Source organism: Notamacropus eugenii, chromosome 5 (assembly GCF_028372415.1).
Source record: "Notamacropus eugenii isolate mMacEug1 chromosome 5, mMacEug1.pri_v2, whole genome shotgun sequence".
In the NCBI taxonomy this organism is placed as follows: Eukaryota; Metazoa; Chordata; class Mammalia; order Diprotodontia; family Macropodidae; genus Notamacropus; species Notamacropus eugenii.
The window spans coordinates 310210022-310237734 of record NC_092876.1 but is presented as its reverse complement, the minus strand read 5'-3'; the positions used below and the strand labels follow the sequence as shown (position 1 = coordinate 310237734).

At 41.1% G+C, this 27713-nt stretch overlaps 1 long non-coding RNA gene across 6 annotated transcripts in view; it reads right to left on the bottom strand.

The window, feature by feature from the left end:
* LOC140506315 (uncharacterized) overlaps nucleotides 1-20538 on the bottom strand; it is a 73457-nt gene extending 52919 nt beyond the window's left edge. The window contains exons 1-2 of one of the 6 annotated variants that reach the window (XR_011967880.1): nucleotides 19716-20538; nucleotides 15424-15593 (exon numbers count right to left, since the gene is read on the bottom strand). This is a non-coding gene — a long non-coding RNA (uncharacterized lncRNA). Of the gene's footprint in view, nucleotides 1-15423; nucleotides 15594-19248 lie in introns of all 6 variants that reach the window. The other 5 variants (XR_011967879.1, XR_011967878.1, XR_011967877.1 and 2 more) reach the window with 5 other exon arrangements.
* Nucleotides 20539-27713: the final 7175 nt, after the last annotated feature.

The window sequence follows — 27713 nt, the reverse complement described above, 5'->3', positions numbered from 1 at the left end:
CCAGAGACGACAGCGAGAGACAGCAAGAGACAGAGAGAGACAGAGTTTGCGATGCAGATTGTCTAATCTTTTGAATTCCGAAGGTTACCTTTCAGGCTAAAGATGTCTAGCGCTGGATCAGTGTTTGATCACTGGCCCAGGAAATGAAACACAAAGAAAAAGGCAGCCAGGGGGTCTGAGATCCAGGCTCAGACTCACTTAGGCAATATATAAGTTCCATACTGCCACAGCCACTGTGGAAGAGTGAGGAGAGAAGCTCCAACCTCTCCCATCTCCACTTAAAGACAGAGGCTCAGAGTCCCCATACACCTAAGAGATAGGGAGAGAGTAGTACAGGACTGCTCCTTTTAAGGAACACTCAAAGAGTTGCTGTTCTCTTTCATTCTTTCTTTTGGTCCTTCTCCCTCCCCTTCCTTCTCCTCTACAAAGGAAGGTAAATTTGGATGGCCAAAAGTTGCCCAGTTGACCTTCCCTTCCCTCCCTTCCTTTTCCTTTCTTTCCCTTCCCTGTCATCTCCCAAAACCTCACACCTACTGCACTCTCAAGCTGGGACACCAATGGGCCCCTGCCTAAGGGCTCCTGGACCCTCCTAGCTTTACAGTGATTATCAATAGTAACTGTTGTTGTTTCTCACCCAGTCGGACGTCTTTGTTTTTCTTGACCTCATTAAAGGGTCCCTGCCCAGGTTACTTCTTAAACAGGCCTATTCAATAAATTGCCTCACCCTAAGTGAGTGCCTGCAAAGACCTTGGCCTGAAGGGCCCAAGTTCTCCCAGTGCATCCTGGGTTATCTCCAGTCATCCTGAGGAATACCTAGTCACTGGATTCAGATGGCTGTGGAGGAGAAGTGAGGCTGGTGACCTGCACAGCCCTCCTTCACTCAAAACAAAGCCAAGTGCAAGTTGTGTTATCATTTCTCTGATGGCATGGTCTTCTTTGACAAGAAAGAATGAACACAACGTTCCTTAGTTGATAGACAATAGCATTAACCTCAAAGTTAGAAGAGGCCATTGAGTGAGGTGGTAGAGGGAGAGTGGCAGCATGGCTAAGACACCCACATTTCCCCAGTCCTCATCCCCTCACCCCACCCCCACTGAAGTTTACTGTCTGTTTGTCCCAGCTTGATGTGAGGAAGTTTCCAATAGGGAAAGAGAGAGGAGGGAATAAGCATTTGTCTACTACGTGCCAGGCATTGTGCTAAGTGCTTCACAAATATTATCTGATTTGATCCTCACAACAACCCTTCAAGGAAGGTGCTATTATTATCATCTCCATTTTACAATTGAGGAGACTGAGGAAGGAAGAGGTTTGACCAATGGTCATACAGTCTCAAAAGTGTCTGAGTCCGGATTTGAACTCAGGTCTTCCCAACTCCAGGCCTAGCACTCTATCCAATGTGCCACCTTACTGCCCTAAACAGCAACTCTGCAAGTCACGAGGAAGTCAAGAAAGGAGAGAGAGTAAGGGGAAAGGGGAGCAGAAATGGTGGTATACTAAGACCTACGTGAAGAATCTGGAGACCCATTTTCCCCAGAACCCTTCTTTTTTGCCAATGTACAATTCCTCGGTGCAAAATAATTCTATGCTGTGAGCAAAAAAAAAAAAAATGTTTGAGAAGCACCAGAGCTAAAACCCAACTGGCTCCCCTACTAACTCTCCTTTATGTGTTTTCTTCCCCCATGAGATTGTAAGCTCCTTGGGTACAGGGACTGCCTTACTTGCCTATAACTTGTATCCTCAACACTTAATATAATAAGTGCTTAAGAAATCCTTTACCAGTCTATCAATTCATCTATTGACCTGTCTGTACCAGACATCTGTAGCAACAAGCACCCCGACACATATCCAGGATGACCTGCTGGCATAAGTTCTTAGATCTGCTTTACTAAGGAAAGCAATTTAAAAGGAGTCAACAATCTTCTTTAATAATATACACCAACAGAGGAAATACAAGCAGAGAAATAAAGACCAACAGACGGAGCTTCTAACTGTCTGACCATAAGCAATACATACATCATAGGTCAAAAGACTGATCTCTAATTGTCTGACCCTTACATACATACACAGTTACCAAAGAGAGAAGCACCAACACCTGGGTTTTCAAAGCTGGGGGAGGGAGGTCCTTAATAGCTACCCAGATCTCATCTGGCACACAAACTTTCTTTCAAAGAGTAAGCCCTCAAAGCAAAACCTCACCTCAGAGTATATATACGCTTTTCAGAGCCAGAGGGCATCACAACCCTGGTGACCCAGTGACTCATTAGAAATTAACCAAAGGTATGGGTCTTCCTACAAAACAAGCCTCCCCTAATCAAGTTTCCCATAATGGGCTCTACCTGAAGCCTATTGGTGGGGAGGGTAGATTTTTCACTCCCATTATTACAACATCCTAACACTTACTGACTGGATTTAAAGATGGAAGGGAACTTAGAGTCCATTTGCCATGTTTTGCATGTAGTGGAGGCTGAATTGGCCAATAGGGAGCATCCCAGGGACTTTTCATCCAGACCTATTGAGGAAATTTCAATAGACCACAAAACCAAGGTGGTTCTTCTTTTGGAAGAACTTCTTGGGTATTTCCCATTGTATGCAAGCAGTGGCTGATCTGGAGCCAGTACTCTTAACCTTTTTTTGTATCATGGAGCCCTTTGGTGGGTTTGTGAAGCCTATGGACCTCTACTCAGAATGATATTTTAAAATACATAAGGTAAGATTACAAAGAAAATAAATTATATTGAAAGACAGTTATCAAAATATTTTAAAAACAAGTTTGGGGACTCCAGATTAAGAACTCCTGATTCAAGGAATTCCCTCAATGAGCTCAATTTAATAATATGTATAATATGCATTTGATAAGCACATACCTGGCCAAAGAGAGTGTCAATATGGCCATTGACCCACTGTTAAGAGAATGAAAGGAATTTTTGGCTAGATTTCTGAAACTGAGACTGTCCCTTGATGAATCGGTTGGCCAGTACTCTTAGAAGAGCTTTTCTTTAAAGAGCTACCCCTCTTTGCCCACCTATGAACAAGAGTAGGCAGACACTTCTTAATCTTTCCATTGTGCACACTTTTTTGTGTGTGTTTTCTTCCAAAGTTTAGCAAGCTGTGTATTATGTATAAATACATATACCCCCAACTATCTAGAAACAGAAGCATATTGTCAATAAGTGTCTGAACCAATCCAATCATCTTGGGGACATCCTCAGTCAATGAAACCCTTCCTCTTAGATACCCATCAATTGGGGAATGACTGAACAAGTTGTGGTATATGATTATGATGGAATACTGCTATGATATGAAAAGAAATGACAAGCAAGATGCCTTTGGGAAAACCTGGGAAGAATTACGTGGACTGATGCAGAAGGAGTCAGCAAAATCAGGGGATCATTATATACAGTAACAATAGTATTTTAATCATGATTAACTGTGAAAGACTTGGCTACTTCAATCAATATAATGATCCAAGACAATTCTGAAAGATTCATGATGAAAAGTGCTATTGACCTCCAAAGAGAAAACTGACGATCTCTGACTGCAAACTGAAGTATAATTTTTTCACTTTATTCTTTCTTGCTTTATTTTTGCAACATGGCTAATACGAAAATATGTTTTATGTTATTTCATACGTATAATTGACATCATATTCCTTGACTTTTCAATGGGTGGAGAGGGGCTGGAGGGAAAGAGAGAACTTGAAACTCAAAACATTTTTAAAGGAATGTTAAAAGTAGAGAAGTAATAAAATTTTTAGAATTGATAGGAAAAAAAAAAAGAAAGCTTTTCCTTTAGAGGTGCCATGGGAAAGTTGCAAAAAATCCAGTTCGTCTTGGAGTAGCTTCAGTTTTGGAAACATAACCAGCCTATTCAGTAGTTAATCATCTTTGTCCTCTTAACAATGGACATGTCCAAACTCTCTCTAGATAGATGCTTATTAGTTGTTCCAAACAGAGACTCACTGGCCCTATAAGCTCATGACATCCAATTCATCAACTGTTCAATGCATCCTTGCACTTATATGCAGAAAGTGAAGATCACAAGATTATGGATTTAGAGCTGGAAAGGATCAGAGAACATCTAGATGTACCCCTCATTTTACAGATGAAGAATTGACACCCAGAGAAGCTGATTGAGTTACCTGAGGTCACACAGGAGATCAGCCAGATAGTACGTCATCGTCATATCCATCACTGGGGCTCATGTCCAAATATAAACTCCACTGTATTCTGGAGTAAAGTGACTTGCCAAAGGTCACTTAGTAAGAGATAGAGCTAGGGCTCACACACTGGCCTTGTTCCCACTACATGATGCTGCTTCTCCTTGAATATATACATTTTGAAAATGCTTTCTACTTATCTTAGTGTTTGTCTTGCTTCTCCAACAAGACTATTGAGAATTATGTTTCTCTCGTGTCTTCCAAGGTGCCTAAGAGTGTTCTGGGCACACATTGTGTGCCCAATAAGATATCTGAGGTATTAGCCTGGTGATTAATAGTCCAGTATCATTTATCCAATTAGTATTAATTGGTTTTTACAGAGAGACATTTACTGAGAAGATATAGCAAGAAGAGAAGTATAAAAGCATTTCCTGAAGCAGGAGCACCCTCTCCTCTGTACCACCTCCCTCCCTGGGACGGATGTTTATTTGATGTGCCTGCCTTCTGGAAGTGACTGAATACATGAGATAGAGGGGCCTTGTTCTCCCTTCAGGGCTGTTTCTGGTCCACAAGGAAAAAAGACTTTTGGTTGGTTGCTGAGTCAGAATTGAAGGTGAATTCAAAAGGGCCCAGTCCCTTTAGAGAAGGATGAATTCAATACCTCTGGCCTTTACTCTTCCTTCTGTCTCTGTTGCCTCTCTCCTTTCTTGCCCCGAAGTGAAGGGGCATCAATTGCGACCTTGTGAATTGGAATCCCACACCCGAGTCTGCCAGAAGCCAGGCTGGGTGAGGCACTTGTGGCCTATTTGGCCTATCCCAGCAGTGGATCAACTCCAAGAGACCATGTTCTACTGCAGCATAGAAAGGACTTGCCCAGCATCTAGGCAGCATTCAAAAATTAACTCGATGGGGTCAAAGAAATATGTGGTAGCAGCTACTAAAAGTTTCAGACCACACTCCCAGGGACTGAGGTAATATAGAAGAGAGCCATGGCCCTAGTTCAGGAGATGTGTTTATTCATTTATATTCCAATTGGCTAATTAATGCTTCTGCAGCATTAATCACCAGATCAATCAACAGGGGAAATACTAATTCTAACCAGAAACTGATTTGAGGAAGAATATATCACAATAGGGATTTGAACCAACAGGATTTAGAGATATCTCCCTGCTCTAGAACCCTGAAGGGAAGATGCAGTCAGCTTTGCTCTAGGGGATCTGATTCCTCAGTGCAAGTAAGAGTTAGGATGAGGACTCCAGGAGCCTAGAAAGGCTACATGGACTGCTTGATTGACAAAAGGGGTGATTGATCCAGGCATCTTATTTTGTAAGTTTGTTTACCTAGATGCAAAAAAGTATAGGGGCAAAATAACATCAAATGTTATAGAACAAGTATCATGCTAAATGCTTGTAGACAGCCAGAATTAAAAATCAGGAAGGTATTCCAGGCAAAAGTCATCAAGGCAATTCAGGAAGTGAACTGGAAAAAAGGAACCCTAGAGATCATCTATTCCAACCTTTTATTTTAAAGAAGTATCTAAGGTCCAGAGAAGTTATTTGATTTGTCCAAAATCATACATATTTTAAGTAGTAGAGTCAAGAGTGTAACAAAGATATGGGCCTGGAGTCCAGAAGACAAGAGTTCAAATTCTGCTTCAGACACTTAACCATTTGTGCAAACGTGGTCATCACTTAACCTCTGCGTGTGTCAGTTTCCTCATCTATAAAAGGAGGAGGTTAGATTCAATGGCCTCTAAGGTCCCTTCCATCTTGAAATCTCTGGCCTCATGTTCCCTTTGATGTTAGGGGAAGCATCAAGTCAGAGCCTAACAAACCTCTGTTTTGCTATCAATGGCAGCTTCTATGAATACAACTCCATTCAGTCTAATATTTTTTGTTGTTCAGTTATTTTCAGTTCTGTCTGACTCTTCATGACCCATTTTGGGTCAAAGATAAAGATACTGGACAAAGATACAGACAAGGACACCAGAGTGATTTGCCATTTTCTTCTCCAGCTCATTTTACAGATGAGAAAACTGAGGAAAACGGAGTTAAAGTGACTTGCCCAGGGACACACAGCTAGTAAGTGTCTGAGGCCAGATTTGAACTCAGGTCTTCCTGACTCCAGGTCCTGGTGCTCTATCCATTATACCACCTAACTGCCCCCACCCCATCATTTATTGGAATCATTTTACCCATCTCCAAAGAATCACCATCTGAGAAATCAACAGCTATCTTAGCAACAGTATGGCCACTTCACCCAACAACTGAAAGTTAAGTACAGGTAGAACCCAGAAGCCAAAAGATAACTTGCTAAAACCAGGAGGAAAAAAGAAGATTCAGTATGATATCAAAGGAAAGGTACTGACCCTAGAGCTTGGTTCAAATTCCAGCTATCCTGCTTATTATCTATGTGACTTTAGGAAAATCAGTTCTTCTATGTAGCTCTCAGTTTCTTTATCTGTAAAATGGGAGGATTAGGATAGATGATCTCTTAAGGTCTAGTCCAACTCTAAATCCATAATCTTATGAAGTCATGGAGTCAACTGGAAAGTTAAGCCGCAAAATCATTCTTCTCTATCCCACCTGGAGAATAACAAGTCATCCTTCAAAAATAAAGATGTTAATGGCACTTCCTCCACCCCCACCCACCTCAGCAGGAGGACATAAACTTGGAACTTGGTCTTTAGCAATAAGGAAGCTTTATTGTTGCTGTCCAGTCGTGTCTGACTCTTTGTAAACCAGTCAGGGGTCATCTTGGCAAAGATAATGGAGTGGTTTGCCACTTCCTTCTCTGACAGATTAAGGCATCAGGGGCAGCTAGGTGGTACAGTGAATAGAGCACCAGTGCAGGAGTCAGGAGGACCTGAGTTCAAATCTCACGTCAGACAATTGACACTCACTGACTGTGTGACCTTGGGAAAGTCACTTAACCTCAATTGCCTCATTCTGGGTCATCTCCAGTCATCATGATGAATATCTGATCACTGGATTCCAATGGCTCCGGAAGAGAGTGAGGCTGGTGACCAGCACAGCCCTCCCTCACTCAAAACAAAGTCAAGTGCAAGTCATGTCATTATTTCTCTGATGGCATGGTCTTCTTTGGAAACAAAGGACAAACACACACAGATTAAGGCATCACACAGCTATTGAGTATTTGAGATTTGAACTCAGGTTTTCCTGACTTCAAGCCCAGTGCTCTATCCACTGTGTCACCTAGTTGTTTCATGAGGAAGTTTACCCTGAGCCATTCCTAATTTCTAGTCTACACTTTCTTGATAGGTAGCTGCCCCAGTTTAAGACTACGGCTGAGAAACAGAGCAAAACCAGCTGGTACGTACAGGAAACGAATCTATGACCTTAGCCTCCTTAGGTCAATGGTTAGAAAACAGAGCAACCAGTGACCCTAAAAAGATAGGAAGGCTTAGAAAATGTATTAGTCTCACCAGTACTTTTTAACCCTTCAGGTTTGGAAAAGGACTTTTTTTTTCTTCATTTGCTTCTCAGAGGTGAGACTATGTACTAGATGATCCCTCCCACTCCCTTCTAGTCTTGGGAAACTGTGGCTCACCATCAACATTGGACCAGTCTTTTGGTCTATGGTGGTAGGTGGGGGAAAAGAACAGAGGGATTCTACTCCCTCTGTTGGCCCCAGAAGAGCAGAGCACAAAGAATCATTTCTCCAGATCTTATATAAACAATGACTCTGGGTAGGGAAGGAGAAAATGTAACTTCCATGGGTGTATTTCCATAGTTTTTATTAGTTCATTAAAATTTTACCTTTTCCTTCATTTAGTAGAGATAGACCAGTCATTTGACTGCTTCTGCTAGTTCCAAAGCAGAAGTTAGCATACCCAGATATAGCCAATACTTGAGATTTCCTTTGACAATTTTGACCTCCCTCTTTGCCTCCTCTATCTTTTTCCATTTCCCAGTGTGCTCCTACACACTTCCAATGGACATCAACTATCTTCAGACATTCTTTCTTTATGTGATTCCCCAGTTCAAGAATGCACAATGGTTCTCTATTGCTTGTTAGACCAAGTTCCAACTCTCTCCTTGGCATTCAAAGGTCTTTCAACACCCGGCCACATTCTACCATTCCAGTTTTGCTTGCCACTATTCCCCCTCCTCCAGCAAGGGTGAACTCCTGCTCCTCTCTTCACATGTCACCCTCATCTTCCCTCAGCACTTTCATTCATATGGTTTTTCTCTGTCTATAATGTTCTATCGCCAACTTTCTACTGCTCCAAACCCCAGCTATCCTTCAAGGCCCAGGGCAGACTTTACCTCCTTTACAAACCCTTCCTCTGTTATGCCAGCCACCGATGACAATGACCTTCCTTCTCTGGCTTCTTGTGGCATTTGTAGTCTGTATCACATGGGCGAGGGCTTGCTTTTGCATTATATTGTTTTCTCTCTTAGGTAGTCCTAGCAATGTTCCTGGAAGACAGGAATCCTGCCTTGTACTTCTCTTGTAAAAGTACTTACTAGCCTAGGCACACACTAGGCTTCATAAATGCGTATTGGTTTGACTTATACCCTTTTCCTGTGTGATTGATAAATTAACTCTATCACCTCATCCACTGCTCAGCCCCGCAATGAGGAAAGAGTAGGCTGAAGGCCATAGCCAACATGGAAAGCAATGACCTACATCTCTTATCAGGGGGGAGTGCCACTCAGATAAATAGCACAGTACAATCAGGCTCAAGAGGAAGTGTGGTCTGAGGTGCATGAGGTGATGGGGGGTGGGGAGGCAGAGAAATGCCTTGAGAGTCAGAGGATTATAAGATCTCTCCAAAGGCTCTCATCATTTCTTCAAGACCTTAGCCATGACCCTGCATGTCTCTGGACCTCTTTTTCTCTCTCTGTAAACTTGACATGATCCTGATTCACCAAGTGAGGCTGGTGTGAAGTTTAGGCTGTGAACTAAATCTACAAAGAGAAACAGCAATTGAATTTAGGAGCCAGAATCATCCTGAAAGAGTAAAGCACATTTAGCCATTGTGGTAAGGGAATGGGGTGTGTTGATTAATGCCCTATCTCTGTTAACGGAGAGCTGCCATGCATATCCATCCATCACCAGGTTTCAAAGAATGAGATACAATAAAACTCTGCTGAGCATAACTGAACATTTCTTTGATGGTTCAGAAGGCATTCCAGGCCTTTTTTCAGGGCTTCAACGTCATCTTTATGGACGAACATCAATTCTCATTGCACAGAACTACAGATGTAGAAGGTAGAGGAGATTGAACTGACCCTATGACATACCCTGGAAGTAGCTTTTATAAATAAATCCCTGAAGCCTATTGAGCTAAATAGAGCTTTTAAAATTGGCATTCATCTCTGTCCCACAAAAGAAGAGGGCAGAAACAACCAAAAAAAATTGTTGGTATTTGAGCATGCTAGCTATTTGGATTTCACATAAATGAATTTGCTCTAAGTGCCTGGATCCTACTCCATGCTTTTTGGATGCAGACTCAGTGTCTATAAAAGACCCAAAAAAAAATCCTACCCAACCCAACAACAACAAACAAACAAATGGGGGGAAAATCAACCCCTTTGGCCACCAAAATAAAATGTTCACATGCAATGGAAAAAGTTGATTCAGAACTCAAGACTGAGAAAGTAGAACAAGCAAAGTCATTCATTCTGGTGGATTTAGAGCTGTGAAAGTTTGAGGTTGCCATTTTCATTTTCTTGCCCAGGTACTAGCTGTCTTCTAAGCAAAAATGATTGGATAGAGTGAAAGTGGTAAAGACAAGCTTCCCTTCCAATGTAACACCCAGAACAGCACACCACACACAGTAGTCGGTGAGTGAGTGAACGAAGGAATGAATGAATGAATGAATGAATGAATCAGTGAATCAGAGTGAAAGCTGCTCATGCCAGTTTGCAATTAACCTGAGAGAAAATGCCTGTGCTCCATTCAGGTCCTTGCTAAATCTCCAGTCACTAATTTGGCCTTGGGAATGCTGAGTTCATCAGCATTGGGTGATCTGGGGAGACATAGAGCCCTTTTAAATACCAGAACCTATCAATAAAAAATTGTTGGTATTTGGGCTTTCCTAATTGTTTGGACTCCAGATAAATGAATTTCCTCTAACTGCTTGGATTCTACCACATTCATCTTGAATAAACTACTTCACTGCTTGTAAAAGAAAAAAACAAATGGAAATACTGGAACCTATTGATACTACATACCAAGCTTTAATTTATTTAGGCAAAGTTGGCAGCTATTTACGATGTGATTTGGATCTCCACATCCTGAAAATACCTACCCTACAAATCTGCCGAGTAAAACTGTTCTGTTATACTAAATCACTATTTCTCTAAGAATTCTCTTTCAAAATGAGTGGGGACAGCTAGGTGGCACAGGGGATAGAATGAGGGGCTTGGGGTCAGGAAGACTCATCTTCCTGAATTCAAATCTGGCCTCAGACACTTAGTAGCTGTGTGACCTTGGGCAAGTCACTTTGTTTGCCTCTGTTTCTTCATCTGTAAAATGAGCTGGAGAAGGAAATGGCAAACCACTTCATTACCTTTGCCAAGAAGACCCTAAATGAAGTCACAAAGAGTGAGACACAATTGAAAACAATTGAGCAACCACAGTAAGAATTTGAGGCAGCTAGGTGACACAGTGGATAGAGCACTGGATCTGGAGTCAAGAAGATCCGAGTTTAAAATATGACCTCAGATATTTAATAGGTGCGTGACCCTGGGCACATCACTTAGCCCTGTTTGCCTCAGTTTCTTCATCTGTAAAATGAGCTGGAAAAGGAATGGCAAACCATTCCAGTATCTCTTCCAAGAAAACCCCAAATGGAATTCCATGAAGATTTGGTCACAACTGAAAATGATTGAACAGCAATATGGAGCAATGGGTTGAGCACTAGACCTCCAAGGAGACTTGGATTTGAGCTAGTTCCACCACTAACTGATTCCAAATACTTAGTAGACCCATGGCCTTGAGCAAATCATTTAAATTTTCTGAACTTCAGTTTTCTCGTCTATAAAATGAAAATTAAACTTGCAGTACCTGTCTTAGAGTTGTAAGAAAAACTATGTGAGGTACTGTTATTACTAAAACACAAATCATCATGATGGGATCATGTGGTATTCCACAGGGAGTGCAAGGCACTGAATACATGGGCAAAGAGAACAGGGAGTAAAAATTTGGGGGTTTGCTCTCCCATTACCCTGGGAGAGCAAACATGGGTGGAATATGGCAGTGGGCATCAAAAGTTCTATAGTGAGCAAATGTACCAAGAGAAGAGAAACAAGAGAGGGGTTCAGAATTTTGTAGAAAGCCCATAACTGTCCTTTCTCACTGACCTTCAGAAAGGACCTCAAAACTGTCCATATAGTAATGGTTTCCAAGAACCAGAGCCAGAGGAATGTGGGCCAACCAAGGGAGCCTAGGGGTCATGGTAGTGAACAAGAGTTATGAAGAAAAAGCCAAGGCAAAAAAACAAACCAAAGAGTGGTAGGATGGTATAGCGGAAAGGACACTGGACTCAGTCAGGGAATCTGCATTCTTCTATCTAACTAGCTGGGTAATTTGAAGCAAGTCATTTCACATCTGAGGCTCAGTTTCCTCATCTGTAGAATGAGGGAGTCAGACTTCCAATCTGAGTAGGACACTCCAAATGCCATGAGGTTCAAAGAAACAGGGATACAGCTGTAGGGGTTGCAGCCCCATTCCATTCATCATGGGTTGGGGATATGATAATAGGGTGGCTGGTGTTGGGGGAGGGAGCGAAAAAAGCAGAGAAAGAGCAAAAGTCTGGGGCAAGGGGAAACATAGCAATCTATGCTTTCTCTTTCACCCCAGGCTCAGACATAGCTGTAGGATGGCTATCAAAAGGCAAGTTCTCCCTGGAAAGACATAACAGAGATAATGCAGCTATCAAAATTCTATTTGATTAAGGGAGAAAAGCCAGCAGAGAAGTCCTGCCTGGAAGGGTTAGGGTCAATATAGAGTATGCTGAATCTAGGGATGGATTTAGTTAATACCTGAGCTGGAAAAAGAGATTCAGGAAAACTGGGGTGATGGTAGGTGAACAGTCTACCTGGGGTATTAGCTGTGGAATAGATTCACAAAGAAGGGATAGGTAGGAAAATCATATATGAACATAAGTGTTGTCTCCCTGGATTAGAGCAGCCCCAAAAATGGGCAGCTTTATAAAGCAGCTGAGCCAAGGGTTCACTCCCTCCCAAACCCTGACTCCTGCCCCAGGCAAAGCAAGGTTAGCTTCTTGGAAAGTAACAGAAGCTGACTAAGGAAGTCCTTGACTGAATTATAGGTACTCTGTCTTGAATCCATCACCAACTCCTTAGCACCAGGCAAATTGAAACCAGAGGAAGTGAGCCAATAGGGAAGCAATAATAACAGTCATTCTAGACCGTGAGACCTGAACGGGAACCACCGGAAGAAAGCCACAAGCTGACAGATTTCCCTTTTCCCTTTCATTCAGAGAGAGGTGGAATTCTAACTTCCTTCTTAATAACCAGTCCCCCTTTAAGGACCTGTTCATTTCCGAGAGTCACTGGCAGGACTCTGTGATCTAACTGCTATTGGGGCAGCTATGGCATAGTGGAAAGATTAGATTTGGAGTCAGGGGACTGCAAAGCCCAGGGCTAACGGTTATCGTGTGCCTTAGTTACTGAGTATGGTCATAGCTAAGTCACTTTGAGCCTCAGGGTCCTGAGCAGTTGGAAAATGAAAGGGTTGGACTAAATGACTATATTTTGCTATTTGCAGCCATCCAGGCCTCAGTGGGGAGTCCTGCCCCCAAACCAGATACTTATATTTTAATATGCCCCACATTTATTTCTGGGGCCCTGTTAATATAGGTGTTCTAAATAAGTCCCAGGCCACTAGACATTATGAGGTCATAAGGCAACTAGATGTCACAGTGTGGATAGAGGGCTGGACCTGGAGTCTGGAAGACCTGAATACAAATCCAGCTTCAGACACCTACTAGCTGTGTGACCCTGGATAAAGAATTTAATCCCTATCTGCCTCAGTTTCCCCAACCATAAAATAGGAATAATAATAGCACCTATCTCTTAGGGTCTCTCTGAGGATCAAGTAAGATAATATTTGTAAAGCACTTAGTACAGTGCCTTGCATATAGTAGGCACTTAATAAATGCTTATTTCCTTCCTTCATCCCAAAAAAAGATACTTCATTTTTATAGTCTAATTTCTTATTTCAAAACATTTTCACCTCTAATAACTACTATATTTGATCCTCACAATAATTCCACGAGAAAGGAAAAGCAGGCACTAATATCATCATTTTGTTAAAAAAAAAAAGAAAAAGAAAATATGTCCCTTGGTCATACAAAGTCAAAAAGGAACTCATGTATCTTGACTCCAACCCTCTTTTTACTGCAGGAAGTGGTCTTTTTCTATCAACAATGCCTAGCAGAGTTCCAGGAGCATAGTGGGCATTTAATAAATATTGGTTGAATTGAATGGAAGTTACAAGATCATAAACTTATTCACAAGGAACCATACAGTTCAATCTGCTGCCCAATGCAGAAATTCCTTCTGCAACCTCTCTGATAACAGACATCCAGCTGCTCTACTTGGATACTTCCAATGATAAGAAGATCGTTATTCTGTGAGACAACCTGTTCTGGCTTAATTGTTAGGAAGTTCTTCCATACTGTGTTGAACTGAAATCTGACTCACTTTAACTTCCACCTCTTGGTTGTAATCCTTCCCTCTGGAGCTACACAAAATAAATCTATTTCCTCTTACACATAACAATCTTTCAAATATTTGAAGACAGCTATCATGGCTCCCCAAAGTCTTTTCTTTTTCCAGGATAAACATCCCTAGTTCCTTGAACTGTTTTTCATATGATATGTTTTCCAGATCTCTTGCTGTTTTGATTACTTTTCTCTGAATGTATTGTAATTTGTCACTGCCTCTTTTTAAAGTATAGCACCCAGAAAAGAATACATTATTCTGGATGCATATGACTAGCACACAGAGGGACCATTACTTTCTTTAATCTGGATGTTATTCTATTAACAAGGACTAAGATTACATTAGCTCTTTTAACAGCTTTGTCCCACTGTTGAAAGGCAATGTGGCTTAACAGATAGAGAGAGATGACTTTAAAGATGGGAAGACCAGTGACTCAGATCTTCCCTCTACCACATCCTCACTGGGTGACCTTGGATAAGTGAGCTAACTTCTCAGTGCCCCCAGGAAATTTTCTAGAACTCTATGTTGCAGAGAAGATAGCCACTTGCATTGGCCATAGGATCTCCTCACTGTCAGCACTCCAGACTGATGGAATAACTAGTCTGGTCTGGTGTCTAGTTTGAGTTTGTGATCAATAAATTCTTTCCCCTCATCTTGAAAAAGACAAGAATTATCTAGCCAGGTGCCCCACACCCCTGGACTTGGTCTTGACTAAGACTTGAGCCATTGGTGTGACTTCCTGGGTACCCAAGGTATCAAGCAATCCTTCTCAGACATGCCTGATGTCGCTCTGCTACGTGAGGCACCACAACCTGCTGACTCAGCGGATTTCCATGTGGAGCCAAGGGGGCCTGAGTTTACCCAAACCATGGCTAGATGCCTGCTGAGGATCCTTTCCAAGCTATTATTATGTAAACTTTTTTCTTTAATTAAGGATTGTATGAACATCTCCTTTTGTTCCAATACCAAGCCTGAAGCCCTGGACCAACCTGAGTCAGTCCTGGCCCAGAGTAGCTATGAAGTAATTGCACCCATGGGCTAGCTAGTAAATGTGAAAACAGTGATGCAGTCTCAAGAACTATGGTTTTAAATGGATAGGAAACCACAACCTGGGGTACTTGTCAGAGGACCCTCCATCTCTGTTAGATGGTACCCCAAGTACTCCACTTAAATACTCCTCATTGATTCTTGGTTTGTCCCCTGGTGCCCATCAGAACAAGTCTAACTACCTCTTCCACATGATTGTCCTTCTAATTCTTGCACCCTGAAGTCCTTTCCATGATAAATATCTCCAATTCCTTGAACTCATAGTTATAGGGCTTTAATTCAAAGCTCTTCATCAGTCTGGTGGCCCTCCTCTAGATGTACTATAGCTTATCAATGTCTTTATACCACACCCAGAAGTAACAAAATATTATAGATGTCATACAGAACATCAAAGAGGATGACGTGTTCCTTAATACTTAACAGAAAAGGGGATTCAATGAGAAAATAAAGAAGAAAAAGGATCTGGATGGGCATGGGTAGGTGGGGGGGAATACTGACCTGTGACAGAAGGCTGAGGGACTGGAAGGATGCCCATCCGAGGAGAAATGGAACAATGACTAAACATGTGGAGCCAAAAACCAGATCTCAGGCTCTTCGTGAAGGAGGTGGAATCTGTACCCGCTGAAATGGGAGCAGCTGCTTGTTCTCCAAAGAGTGAGGCGGTAGAGCTGTGTTCCAGGTGAGAAATCAGTCAGTTAAGGGTTAGATGAAAAAAGTTAAGGAGTGGAGGATGGTTAGCCCTTCCCTGTGGAGGGGAGCTAAAGCCACTGCTTATCGACGGAAAAGCAACACAAAAGAGGTCCGCCTGTCTCTGCTGCCTTCCTGGGGCACAGATCCAAGAAGTGAAGTCCCCAAACTTGCCAAACGAGATGACTACTACCCACTTGGGATGATTCATGTGGGCATAAATGCCACTGCCAGAAGGAACCTAGAAAGCATTGCTAAAGAATACAAAAGTTTGGGCAAGAAACTGAAGACCTTAGGGACATGGGCAACGTTTTCATCACTGCTTTTCATTGAAGGAGAAGATTCTGAAAAGAAAGGCAGATTTGGGGAAATGAGGAGCTGGTTAAGGTGTCTGGGTACAGCATCTGGATTTCTGAGCCACAGTTTAAATATAGGCATGGCAGACTCATTGACAGAGTGTACCTTAAAAAGACTGAGAAGAATGGATTTGCCTTGGAGTCCTACAAATCTAATCAAAATATTTTTAATCTGCAAAGGAAAAAGGAGGGAGAAAATTGCCGAGGTTTACCCACTGAGTTAGGTACCACTGATGATGGTCAGAACATAGGAGGACGCTGACCAACAATAACAATAAAAATTTTAGTAAGCATCTATGTGCCTGGCACTGTGCTGGGGATACAAAAATAGACAAAAACAGCCCCTGCTCTCAAGGAGCTCACATTCTGATGGGAGAGACAAAATGCAAACAACTACGTATAAAGAAGGAATATACAATAAATTAAGGGGTAACGTCAGAGAGAGACAAGAGCCGTGGAGCCGCAAGGCTGGGGTGGGGGGCAGGGGGTAGGACACAGCAGAAAAGGTGCAGAAGGTGGGATTTGAACTGGGTCTTGGAGGAGGCAGAGATGAAGAGGAAAAGCATTCCAGGCATGGGGGGTATCCAGCAAAAAGGCAGAGAAGCAGGAGAGTCATGTACAAAGGAACAGCCAGAAGTCAACGTTGCTGAATCATAGAGTATGTAGAGGGCAGTAACACATAAAAAGACTGAAAGAACCAGATTGTGAAAGGCTTTAAAAGCCAAACAGAGGGTTTCATATTTGATCCTAGAGGGAAAAGGGAGCCACTGGAGTTTATTGAGTAGGGGATTGACATGGTCAGATCTAAGCTTTAGGAAAATGACTGGCAGCTGAGTGGAAGATAGAGCGGAGTAGTGGGAAGAGACATGAGACAGGAAGATCAACCACCAGGTTCTCACAATAGTCCAGGCATTAGGTGGCTGTGTCAGAGAAAAGAAGGGGACATGTTTGAGAAGTATGAAGGCAGAAATGACAGGACTTGGAAACAGATTAGTTATGTGGGGTATGTGCAAATGAGAAGTCAGGGATGACAGCTAGGTTGTAAGCCTGGGTAACTGGGAGGATGGTATGCCTTTGACTATAATAGGGAAGTTGGAAAGAGGGGAGAATTTAGGGAAAATAGAATAAATTCTGTTTTGGACATGTTGAATTTAATATCTATGGGACATCAAGTTTGAGATGTCCAATAGGTAGTTAGTGATGTCAGACTAAAAGTCAGGAGAGGTTACAGAAAGAGACCTGAGAATTATCAGCAAAGAAATTATCACTGATCCATGGGAGCTGAGGAGATCACCAGTTGAGATGGCACAGAAGGAAAAGTGGTCCAAGGACAGACTCACACCCTCATTAGCAACCAGACAGAAGAACCAGAAGTCTAAATAGGAGGGATTATCCAAAAGAAGAGTAGACAAAATCTAAGAAAACAATAAGATCTATGTCCTCAGACACAGGTAATAAGTGAGATGAAGTAGAGATGCTAATGCATAGTGGTATATTTTATATTTTAGGTAACACTAAGAGTTGGTAAGATGAACTCCATGACTAGAATATGGTTTTGGATGAATGTGTGGGTGTGTGTATTATATATATATATATATATATATATGTATGTATATATATATTAAAAGGATAGGTAAAAGATGAGAGGAGGGCATAGCGCAGCATCATATATTGAAATACACTTATTTAGGAAAATCCAGAACCCAGGCAAGAATCATGGAAAACATCCAGGTAAATATCACTACAGGTAAAAGAGGAAGCAATATTTTCATCAGAGTTTACTTAAGACTGCTTGGATGGAAAAAGAAAATAAATGAGGAGTTTGGAAAACATCCAAAGCCTGGCACAGAGACGTGATAAAGTAGTAGGAAGAACTTGAGTTTTCTGGATAGCTGCTGAAACTCTGACTCTCTCTCTGTCTCTCTGTCTCTCTGTCTCTCTCTGTCTCTGTCTCTGTCTCTCTCTCTCTCTGTCTCTCTCTCTCTCTCTCTCTCTCTCTCTCTCTCTCTCTCTGACTTTATGTCTCTGTGTCTATCTTTCTCTCTGTCTTCTCTCTTTTTCTTTGGGTCTCTGTCTCTTTCTTCCTCTCCCCCTCCCTCCACAAAACCAGAGCAGATGATCATCCCTTGACTTGTGTGATGATAGTTTCAAGCCTTCAAAGGGTGGAGGAATTAGAAAGGTACCATTCTTTTTCTAGATCTGCTTCTCTCCAATAAGAAAGAATTGATTTCTGGGATGGAAATGATAGGAATCTTTAAAAAATGACTGCCTTATCTTAACATTTTTAATAGAGGAAAAAAGGAAAGCAGAGACTAGTCTGATATGTAACTTGGGCTTTGGGAAAATAGAGCATATGCTTCTTGAGAGCAGGGCCTGCTTTGTTTCGTATTTTTGTTTGTGTCAGGTACAGTGTCTGGCACATAGATGTTGATTGTCAGGTCGAACTGAATTTCTAAGCGTTCAGAGAAAGGACAGTAGGATCTCATGGACTAAAATTCTGAAAATGAAACTGAAAAATAATAACTAGCATTCAACAATAACAAAGAATTAATATAGCACTTCACGATTTTCAAGGGACTTTACACATGCCATCTCATTTAACACTCACTGCAACCCTGTAAGGGAGTTGTTATTGTTTATCTGAGGAAACAGAGGTTAAGTGACTTGCCCAGAATCAGAGCTAGTAAGTATATGAGTGCAGATTTGAATTCAGATCTTCCCTGATTTCAAATCCAGCATTCTACCATTTCTTCTAACTATCTGAAGACATAAAGAGGAGAAAAAGGGGAGTTGTCTAAAGAGATGAGTGTGGCTATACAAAGAATTCACCAACCAATTTGAAAAAACAAATTTAAGATATGTACAGATGATAGAACCAAAGGTAGCAAAATGAATAACAAATATGAAAAGAGTGCATATTCTTGTAAAAACTAGATTAAGAGTTTTACAGCTCAAAATGGTGAAGGCTGTCAATGAAAGCTAAATAAAATACAAATGAGGTTTTGATCTATGTTAAGGAGAATGATGAAAGAAACCTCAGGATGATTGATAAGATGATAGCAAACCACAGAGAGAAAGCAGGGCTGCTGAACTCTTCTTTTCTTCTTTTTTCTCTGGCAGAGAGGACAATCAAGGCAGCTCAGTGGATAAGAGCACTGGGCCTGGATGGAGTCAAGAAGACCTCAGTTCAAATCCAGACTCAGACACCCACCAGTTGGATGATCTTGAGCAGGTCAGTTAACCTTTCTCAGCCTGCAAAAGAGATAATAACAGTGCCTACCTCCCAGGATTGTGAGGATCAAATGTAGAGTGTTAGGATAGTGCCTGGCATATAGCAGGTGCTATATATAAGATGATGATGATGATAATGACTTGTTGACTAGAAAGTATGTATAGCACTCTAGGATACTCCCCAAAATTCACTCACACCAGTGGGGTAAGTCCTGAGATAGGAGCTGCCTTCTTGACTACTAGAGGTGACTTTGCTGGATCATATTCTCAGTATTATAGCTTGTGAGCCACCACTGGTGTGCTTCCTATCAACAATCAGCTACTAGACACAATAAGCTCTTAGAAAAGGCATATACTAAGATAATAAGTAAAAACTGTAGCTATAAAACATTTCCCTCTCAAACCTAAGGTATACTGTCCCACAAATACTCCGAGTGTTCATGGGAAGAGTGGGCTCACTCTTAGAGAACCATGGTAGGGGAGGCACAGTTGGCAAAGGTCATTTACACTTCTTACTGCTACAGAGCCTGTAAGTCCTTGCTTTCTTCAGAGTCCTCATGCAGCTCTCCTTGTGGGTGCAGCATGTCAGCTAGAATGGATTCCCAGGATTTGCCCCCCTCCATGGTCCAATTCTCTTCTCTGCTTGCAAGGTTATGCTCCTTGAAACCTATTCTTCTCTCTATATTTGTGTTTGTCTGAAGTGCTCATCTCTGCTCCCCATTGGACATGGTGTCTCCAATAGTTTTGCAGGGTTTCTTTAAAATTACAACCAGTGTAGGGGAGAAGAGAAATTCCTTTCTTATCCAGAGGCAGCTCACTGCTTGCAATGTCTTCCAACTCTTGAATTTCTGAAATCATCCTGGGCTTATTTATTTAAAGCCCCCGGGGGTGTGGCTAATTTGCTCAGCCAATCAAGTTGTTCCCTTATTAACTTGATCATAAAGGGATTTCAAGGTAGTACACCTCTTCAGTACAGTAAAGCCTCATCATGTGACTCCATCAAGTAAGGTGGAAGGAGGATAAAATCACACAACTCCCCCTTACCTACAGAATAAAAATGATTCATAAGAAGTTGATAAGACAAGGGAGTGGACCTTCAGAAAGCAGCTTGTCACCCCAATGAATTCAGCTTACCAGGTCCAGATAAACCACAACCCCCACTACTAAAAGAATTGGTAGATGTGATTGCTGAAGCACTATGAATGATCTTTGAAATATTGTAGAGACTAGGAAAGGTACAACAGTACTGAAAGAGGACAGATGTTGTCCCAGGGTTCAGCAGGAAAGAAGAAAATAATAAGTCTGAAAATTCCAAGTCACTGAACTAACAAAATTCTAGAATTAATAAAGATATGTTGTTACCCAACATCATAATAAGGGAATGTTCATTGGAAAGAGCCAGCATGGTTTCCTTAAGAATAGATCATACCAGATGAAGGCTACAGCTATAGTGACCTAGATTTTAGCAAACTGTTTGATAAAATCCCTCACAATATTCTTTTGAAAAAGATGGAATGATGTGGGCTAAATGATAACACGATTCAGAATATTCTTAAATGATTGAATGACCAAATCCAAACACTAGCTCTGTCATAAAAGTGGCTTTCCTCTTTGCCACAGTCAATCCCTCTCCATGTGTATTTGTGTCCTTTACTATTTTCTCCAACAGAGTGCATCCTCAGTCATCTCATCTCATCTCATCTCTCTCTCCCTCCACCTTTCCCTCCCTCTCTCTCTATCTCCCTCTCTATCTCTCTCTCTGTCTCTATTTCTCTCTCTCTTTCTCCCTCTCTCCCTCTCTCCATGAACTGTTTCTTCCCTCTCTTCAGACATGCTTGATTCTCACCTATCCTTAGAATATCTTCAATAAACCCTAGCATCCCCTTTTTCTATCATCCTGTAGCTCTCATCCCTTTCTCAGCCAAACTTGTTTTAAAAAAAGCTATCTACACTTATTACTCCCTCTTCCTCTCCTCTCACTCACTCCTTAACTCATAGTCTGGCTTCCCACCTCACCATTCAATTAAAACAACTCTCTCCAGAGTTATCAATGATCTCTTAATTACCAATTTTTTTTTCAGTCCTAATCCTTCTATACCCATCTGCTATGTCTGACACAGCTGATCACCCTCTTAGACCTTCCCCCTTCTCTGGTTTTTGTGGCACTGCTCTCTCCTTTTTTACTCCTAGCTATCTGAGCACTCTTTCTCGGTCTCCTTTGCTGACTTATCATCTATCTCCCTAACTGTAGGTGTTCCCCAAAGTTCTGACCTAGGTCCTCTACTTTTCTCCCTCTACATTCTAACCTCACCAGCTCCCATGTGTTTACCTATCATCTGCATGTGGACTCTAAGATCTATAAATCCAGCCACAGTCTCTCCTCTGAGCTTCAGTTCCACATCACCAATATCCTGTTTGACCTGTGGAATTGCAATGTCCTAGAGACATTTTTAACTCAACTTGTCTAAAATTGAATTCATAATCTTTCCCCCTAAAGCTTCCACTCTTTAAACATCCTTATTTCTATCAAAGGCACCACTATTTTTCCAGTCTCCAGGTTCATAATCCTGGACTTCTCACTCAGTGAGAAGTTTTTAATCAGTTATTTAATCAGTTTTTAAAGTATTAAATGCAATTTATTATTTATAATTTTTATAATTTATATATAAATATAATATATAATTCAATGTTATATATTTGTGTTATTAATAACATATAATAAATAAAATAATATTATATACAAATATAATGTACATTATATTTCTATAAATATAAAATTTATAATCAGTTTTTAAAAGTATTTAATCAGTTGCCAAATCTCGCCATTTCTGCGTTCGCACCCCTCTGCCATCCAAAGCCTCTCCTCTACTCACACAGGTAGCACCTCAGTTCAGGTCTTCATCACCTCTTAACTATATTATTACAGTACTCTCCTACTTGGTCTCCCTACTTCAAGGAGCTCCCCACTCCAGTCCATCCTACACACTGCTGACAAAGGAATTATTCTTAAAACACAGATAGAACATGTAATACTGGGGTTCTTTATTTCTATTTTTTCCAATGGATGAGAAGAGAGGGTGGGGAGAACGTTTGATAATTGTTCGTTAGTTTTACTATACTGCTTTTTTCCTCTTTTAAAATATCTCTTACTTGGGAAGCATATATTAAAAAATGAGTATGATATAAAAACAAAATGTATCAATGAAAATAAGACAAATGTAAAATGGTAGGAAAAAATATGACCATGTGATTTCCTTACTTAATCAACTTGAGTAATTTTCTATGTCCTCTAGGATAAAATACAAACTCTCCTGTTTAACGTTTCATGACCCCCAGCTTGGCCCCGATCTATTTTTCCAGCTTCGTGAGATACTATGCACCTCCCCAGACTTTGCCATCCAACCAAACTAGCCTACTCCCTATTCTTCACCCATGACACTCCATGTCTCATCTCCCTACCTTTGCATTGGACATTCCATATACTTGGAATGAATTTCTTCCTTCCTCTCTTCCTTTAAAATGCCATTTCTACATGGAGTCTTCCTGATTTTCCCAACTGGTAGTGTCCCCCACCCAAACTCCCTTATATTTAACTACTTTGTGTATATAGATATATGTATATAAACTTTATATTCATATCATAATATAGATCATAATATATCATAATATAGATATATGTATATAAACTTTACATTCATAATGTTACATGTGTTTTATTATCTTCACCATTAGAACATAATCTCCTTCTGCGAAGAGATTGTTTCATTTTGGGTACTTGTATCCCCAGTGTCTATCACAATGCCTAGCACATAGTAGGTGCTTGACTGGTTGATTGATGCTTCAAAGTCAACTTTAAAGAAAGTCCCCTGTTAATTGCTCCAGAGATCTGTACTTAACATCTTGAGTCTCTCTGCTACTGAATTTGAAGATGACATTGAATATCACTGTCAGTATCCCCCCTAAAAATCTTGACAGGTTAAAACATTGGGCTGAGTCTAGTAGGATGGAATTTAATGTGATAAATTCAGTCTTACCCTTGAATTTAAAAAACAAATCAGTTCACAAGTACAAGATGGGAGAGACAGAACTACAGAGCAGTTTGTCTGAAAGAGAGCTAAGGGGTCTTCCTGAACTGAATGCTCAGTACAAGTCAGTGACATGAGTCCAAAAGCTTCATGTGTAAACAATAAATGAGGCAGGATGTCTGGTGGGGAGGAGAGGAAGGTGACAACCTTACTGTATTCTGCCCTACTCAGGTCGCATCCAGAGTATTTTGTTCAGTTCTGGGCACCACATTTTTATGAAGGGTATTGTCCAACGAGAGCATGTCTATCCAGAAAAGGGCAACCAGAAGAGTAAAGCAGCTTGAATTCATGGCATTTATCGAATGACTGAAAGAACTGGGGCTATTGAAGGAGGGGCATGATAGCTGCCTTCAAGTATTTATAGGGCTGCCATTTTGTGGCCAGATTAGGTTTGTCCCATTTAGTCCCACAAGGAAGGAACAGGAGCAATAAGTGAAAGTGACAAAAAAAAGGCAAATTTGGGTTTGATATCAGGAAAGAGTTCCTACCTTACAGAATTACTCCAAAGCTACCTTGGTAGGAAGTAGGTTCTTCCTCACTGGAGGCCTTCAGGCAAAGGCTGGATGACCAATTGTTGGAAATATTGTAGAGAGGACTCGTACTCAGGGAGAGGCTAGACTAAGCCTCTGGGATGGCCTCCTCCAGTTCTGAAATACTGTGTTATCTCTATATTACAACCTGGCACACAGTAGATGCTTAATACATTTCATTGATTGATGGATGTTTGAAGTCAGCTTTGAAGAAAGATCTTGTTAATTGCTCCAGAGATGCATATTTAACATTTTGAGACTTTACTGAATCTGAAGATGACACTAAATTGAAGAGAAAACACATTGGAAATCCGAGTCAGGATCTCCCTCAAAAAATCTCTACATGACAACTGTTTAAGCTTTTTTTTTGCTGCTATACCAGATTGCTGATTCATTAAGCCTGCATGACATTTAAAAGAAGACCAGATCTTTTTAAACTGCCCTCCTTAAACACACACACACACACACAATTTTGTAAATGTATTTACATTGCTATCATGTCATGCATCCTTCCCAAAGAACCATCCCTTGCAGGAAAAATTAAAGTATATTTAAGCAAAACAAACAAAAATATTGGCCTTGCCCCTTTCCAAACCACTTGTACACCCTCTCTCTGCTGGGAGAAGGGAGATATGTTTTGTCCTTAGTCCTCTGGATACATGATTGATCACAGCACTATTAGAGCTCTGATGCTTTTCAATGTTATTTCCTTTACATTATCATGACTGTGCAAATTATTCTCTTGGTTGTGTTTTCTTTGTTCTAGATCCATTCCATTCATTCAAGTCATCTCATTCTCTGAATGCATCATATTTGTTGTTTTTAATATTGTAATAACATCACCTTGCATTCTTCACGTACCATAATTTGCTTGGCTCACTTAATTGATAGCCACTTTATTTTCCGTTTTTTGCTACCCCAAAAATAATGCTGCTATGAATATTTTGGGGTGGTTGGGGTTTCTCTTCTCTAATCTTTAGCCTCTACCAACTGTGCTCTCCCTCATGTTAGGGGCCTATAAGTAGCACCCCACATGCATTTAGCCACTTGTCCCTGAGCAGCTTTTACAAAGGAATATTTACTTCAAAGGTATACTGAGAACAAATGTACAGATATTTTCCCCAATACCTCAGGGACGTATTCTCCTCTATGCTACCCTAGTCTCTGGGAGAGTAGGCTCAAAATTTAGCTCAGTCCCACCAAGTTCACATCCAGAGTATCATTATTAGATAGGTCTTCCTTTCAATTTTTGATGACATGGACCCAGAAGATTGTTTCTTGTTCTTGGGGGCATTGATCCTGGCTAAAACATCTGGCCTGGAACCCAGCTTTTGGTACACTGGAATGCTGGAGTACCCCCATGATAACCGTTCAAATTCACTAGGTTGTGAGGTGCCACTCCCTTCACCTGGAAGGGAAATGCACAAGTGAAAAGATTCAAGACTGAGTCTTTTCTCATTTTTTTCAAGGGCCGTATGGACCTTAGAAGGGAAGTAGACCCTAAGACTGTCTCCCTTACATCATGTAGATCTTTCACTAAAAGCTATGAAGGAGTCTCCAAACGAAGTGAAAAGCAGCAGAGGAAGTAGCTGATGCCAACGGGTCCCTCTGAAGGCCTCCAAAGCCCATCAGAGAGACTCTCATTCATCACATGAACCAGTGATAGAATATCTACTTATGCTATTTGCCATAGCAGTTCTCCTGAAAGCCATCTCCTCAACCTCCTCCACAAGGAGCTATATCAGCTGAGCATAAGCAGATGGGGTCTATCTACCCCATGACATTTGTTGATGTCTGACACCCTAGGGATATATTCTCATCAATAGCATAGTAGTCAACAGCTAGACATACCCTGGTCACTTTTCTAGAATCAATCTAAATAGTAAAAACTCCATGAATGGTGAATTAGAGTGCCTGTCTTCCAAAGGACCTTCCAACAATTATCATTTTCATCTTTTGTCAGTCTTGCCAATGTGATGGGTACAAAGTAATGCCACAGAGTTATTCTCATTTACATTTCTCATTTGTGATTTAGAGCATTTCTTTCATATGACTGTTAATAATTCACATTTTTTCTTTTGAAAGTCTGTACTTTGATCACTTTGATCACTTACCTACCACACCCTATATGAGGCCTTTCCTAATCTCCCCCAACTCTTAGAGCCTCCTCCTATTAAAAAATACCTTACATTTCTTCTGCATAGATTTCTTTTGCAAAGACATATGTCATACATGTTGTCTCCCTCTGTACAATGTAAATGTCCTGAGAGCAGAAGCTTTCATTTTTTTATTTGTATCCCAAGCACTTAGCACAATGATTGAAACAGAGTTGACTCTCACCAAATGCTTGTTAATTGATTATCTATTGGGCAATGGATTTTGTTCTTGTATGTTTGTATCCATTCTCCTTATATCAAGTACGTCAGCCTTTCATCAGAGATTTTTGACAAGAAGATTCTTCCCCCACTCAAGTTTGTCTTCTTTTTCTAGCTTTATTGTGTTTATGTAATTAACAATGCTTATTTTATTTTTAATGATCATCTCTATCAGACAAACTACCTTCTAGCCATATCTCTTCTACCTCATTCCCATGAAACCGATTTTTTTAAAGCCAAAGTATAACCATTTACATTTGTCCCCATTACATTTGGGGACAGTTTTCAGATTTGGCCCAACCTTCTAGCCTGTCAGAATATTTATTGACTTTGTCACCAGAGTCTTCACTGGTTCTCCTCCTTTTGTGTCATCTGCAAATTTTATAAGCCAACCATATATGCCTACATCTGAGTCATCAATCAAAATGTTAGTAGAGATTCAAAAGAAATACACTATGTCCACAACACTTCCTGACCCACTAGTTTAGTAACCCTATCAAAAAAAAGGAAATGTAGTTGGTTTGGCATGTTGTGCCACATTGAGGAAATAGGGGTGAGTGATTTGTGGAGTCTGCTAACTGCAGCTATGGCCAATAACCCTGAATACCTACCACCCACTTTCCTACTCTGAAACTGCCTCCTGGCAAGCCCACCATGGGAACTGGGGGGGAGGGGAGAAAAGTGGGAAGAAAAGTCCCTGTTCCTCCCCTATACAGGAAGTTCCAGAGAAAGAAATTTCCATGTCACATGTTCAGGAGAAAGAAGCAACAAGGGAAGTTATCTCTCATATTAAAGTCTACTGAGTAGACTGGTTCACTGGCCAAAGAGGGAATTACTTTATCATCCCAAAGCACCAAGGCCTTCAACCAGAACGTAAATGGTCCAGCTTCTAGAAGGGGCTCAGAGTTCCCCAAATCAAAGGGGCTCACCTGTTTATCCCTATTATCCACATAAAAGCTACTGAAAGCAACAGACCAACCAAAGGGCAGTGATTGGCTGGCCATTACCTTGCTGCTAGTGAAAGGTCAGAAAAAACAGAGAACCAGGTGATACCACTTTAGGGTGAGCCCCTGGGGTCCAAGGTCCTGATCTTCTCGTATGGCATTCCCTTTCCACTTCACAGAAAGAACACCAGAGACTACTGGGATAACTGGATGACAAGATCAGCTACAGCTATGTCCTTCCCAATCCTTCCTCATCCCTTCCCTAGTCTCTCAGATGTGCCTGTGTCAGAATTTTCAGTACTCGGATAGTCCTGACTTTGTTGGACTTTGGGGATGCCTAATTTGAAAGGCAGACAGCTGTGGGTGGAAGGCAAAAAAAAAAAGAAAAAAGTGCAGCTGCTCAAAATCCATAAGTATCCCCCTGGGTTTTAAAAGGGAAGGCGGGAAGTTCTTCCAACACTAATAATTTGTGGATGTGGGTATCGCTAAGGCAGCATTTGGGGGTGGAGGGCACACAAGGTATAGAGAATGGACTGGGGATGGAGAGTGAATGTTATGGTCAAGAGAATTAATAGTATCA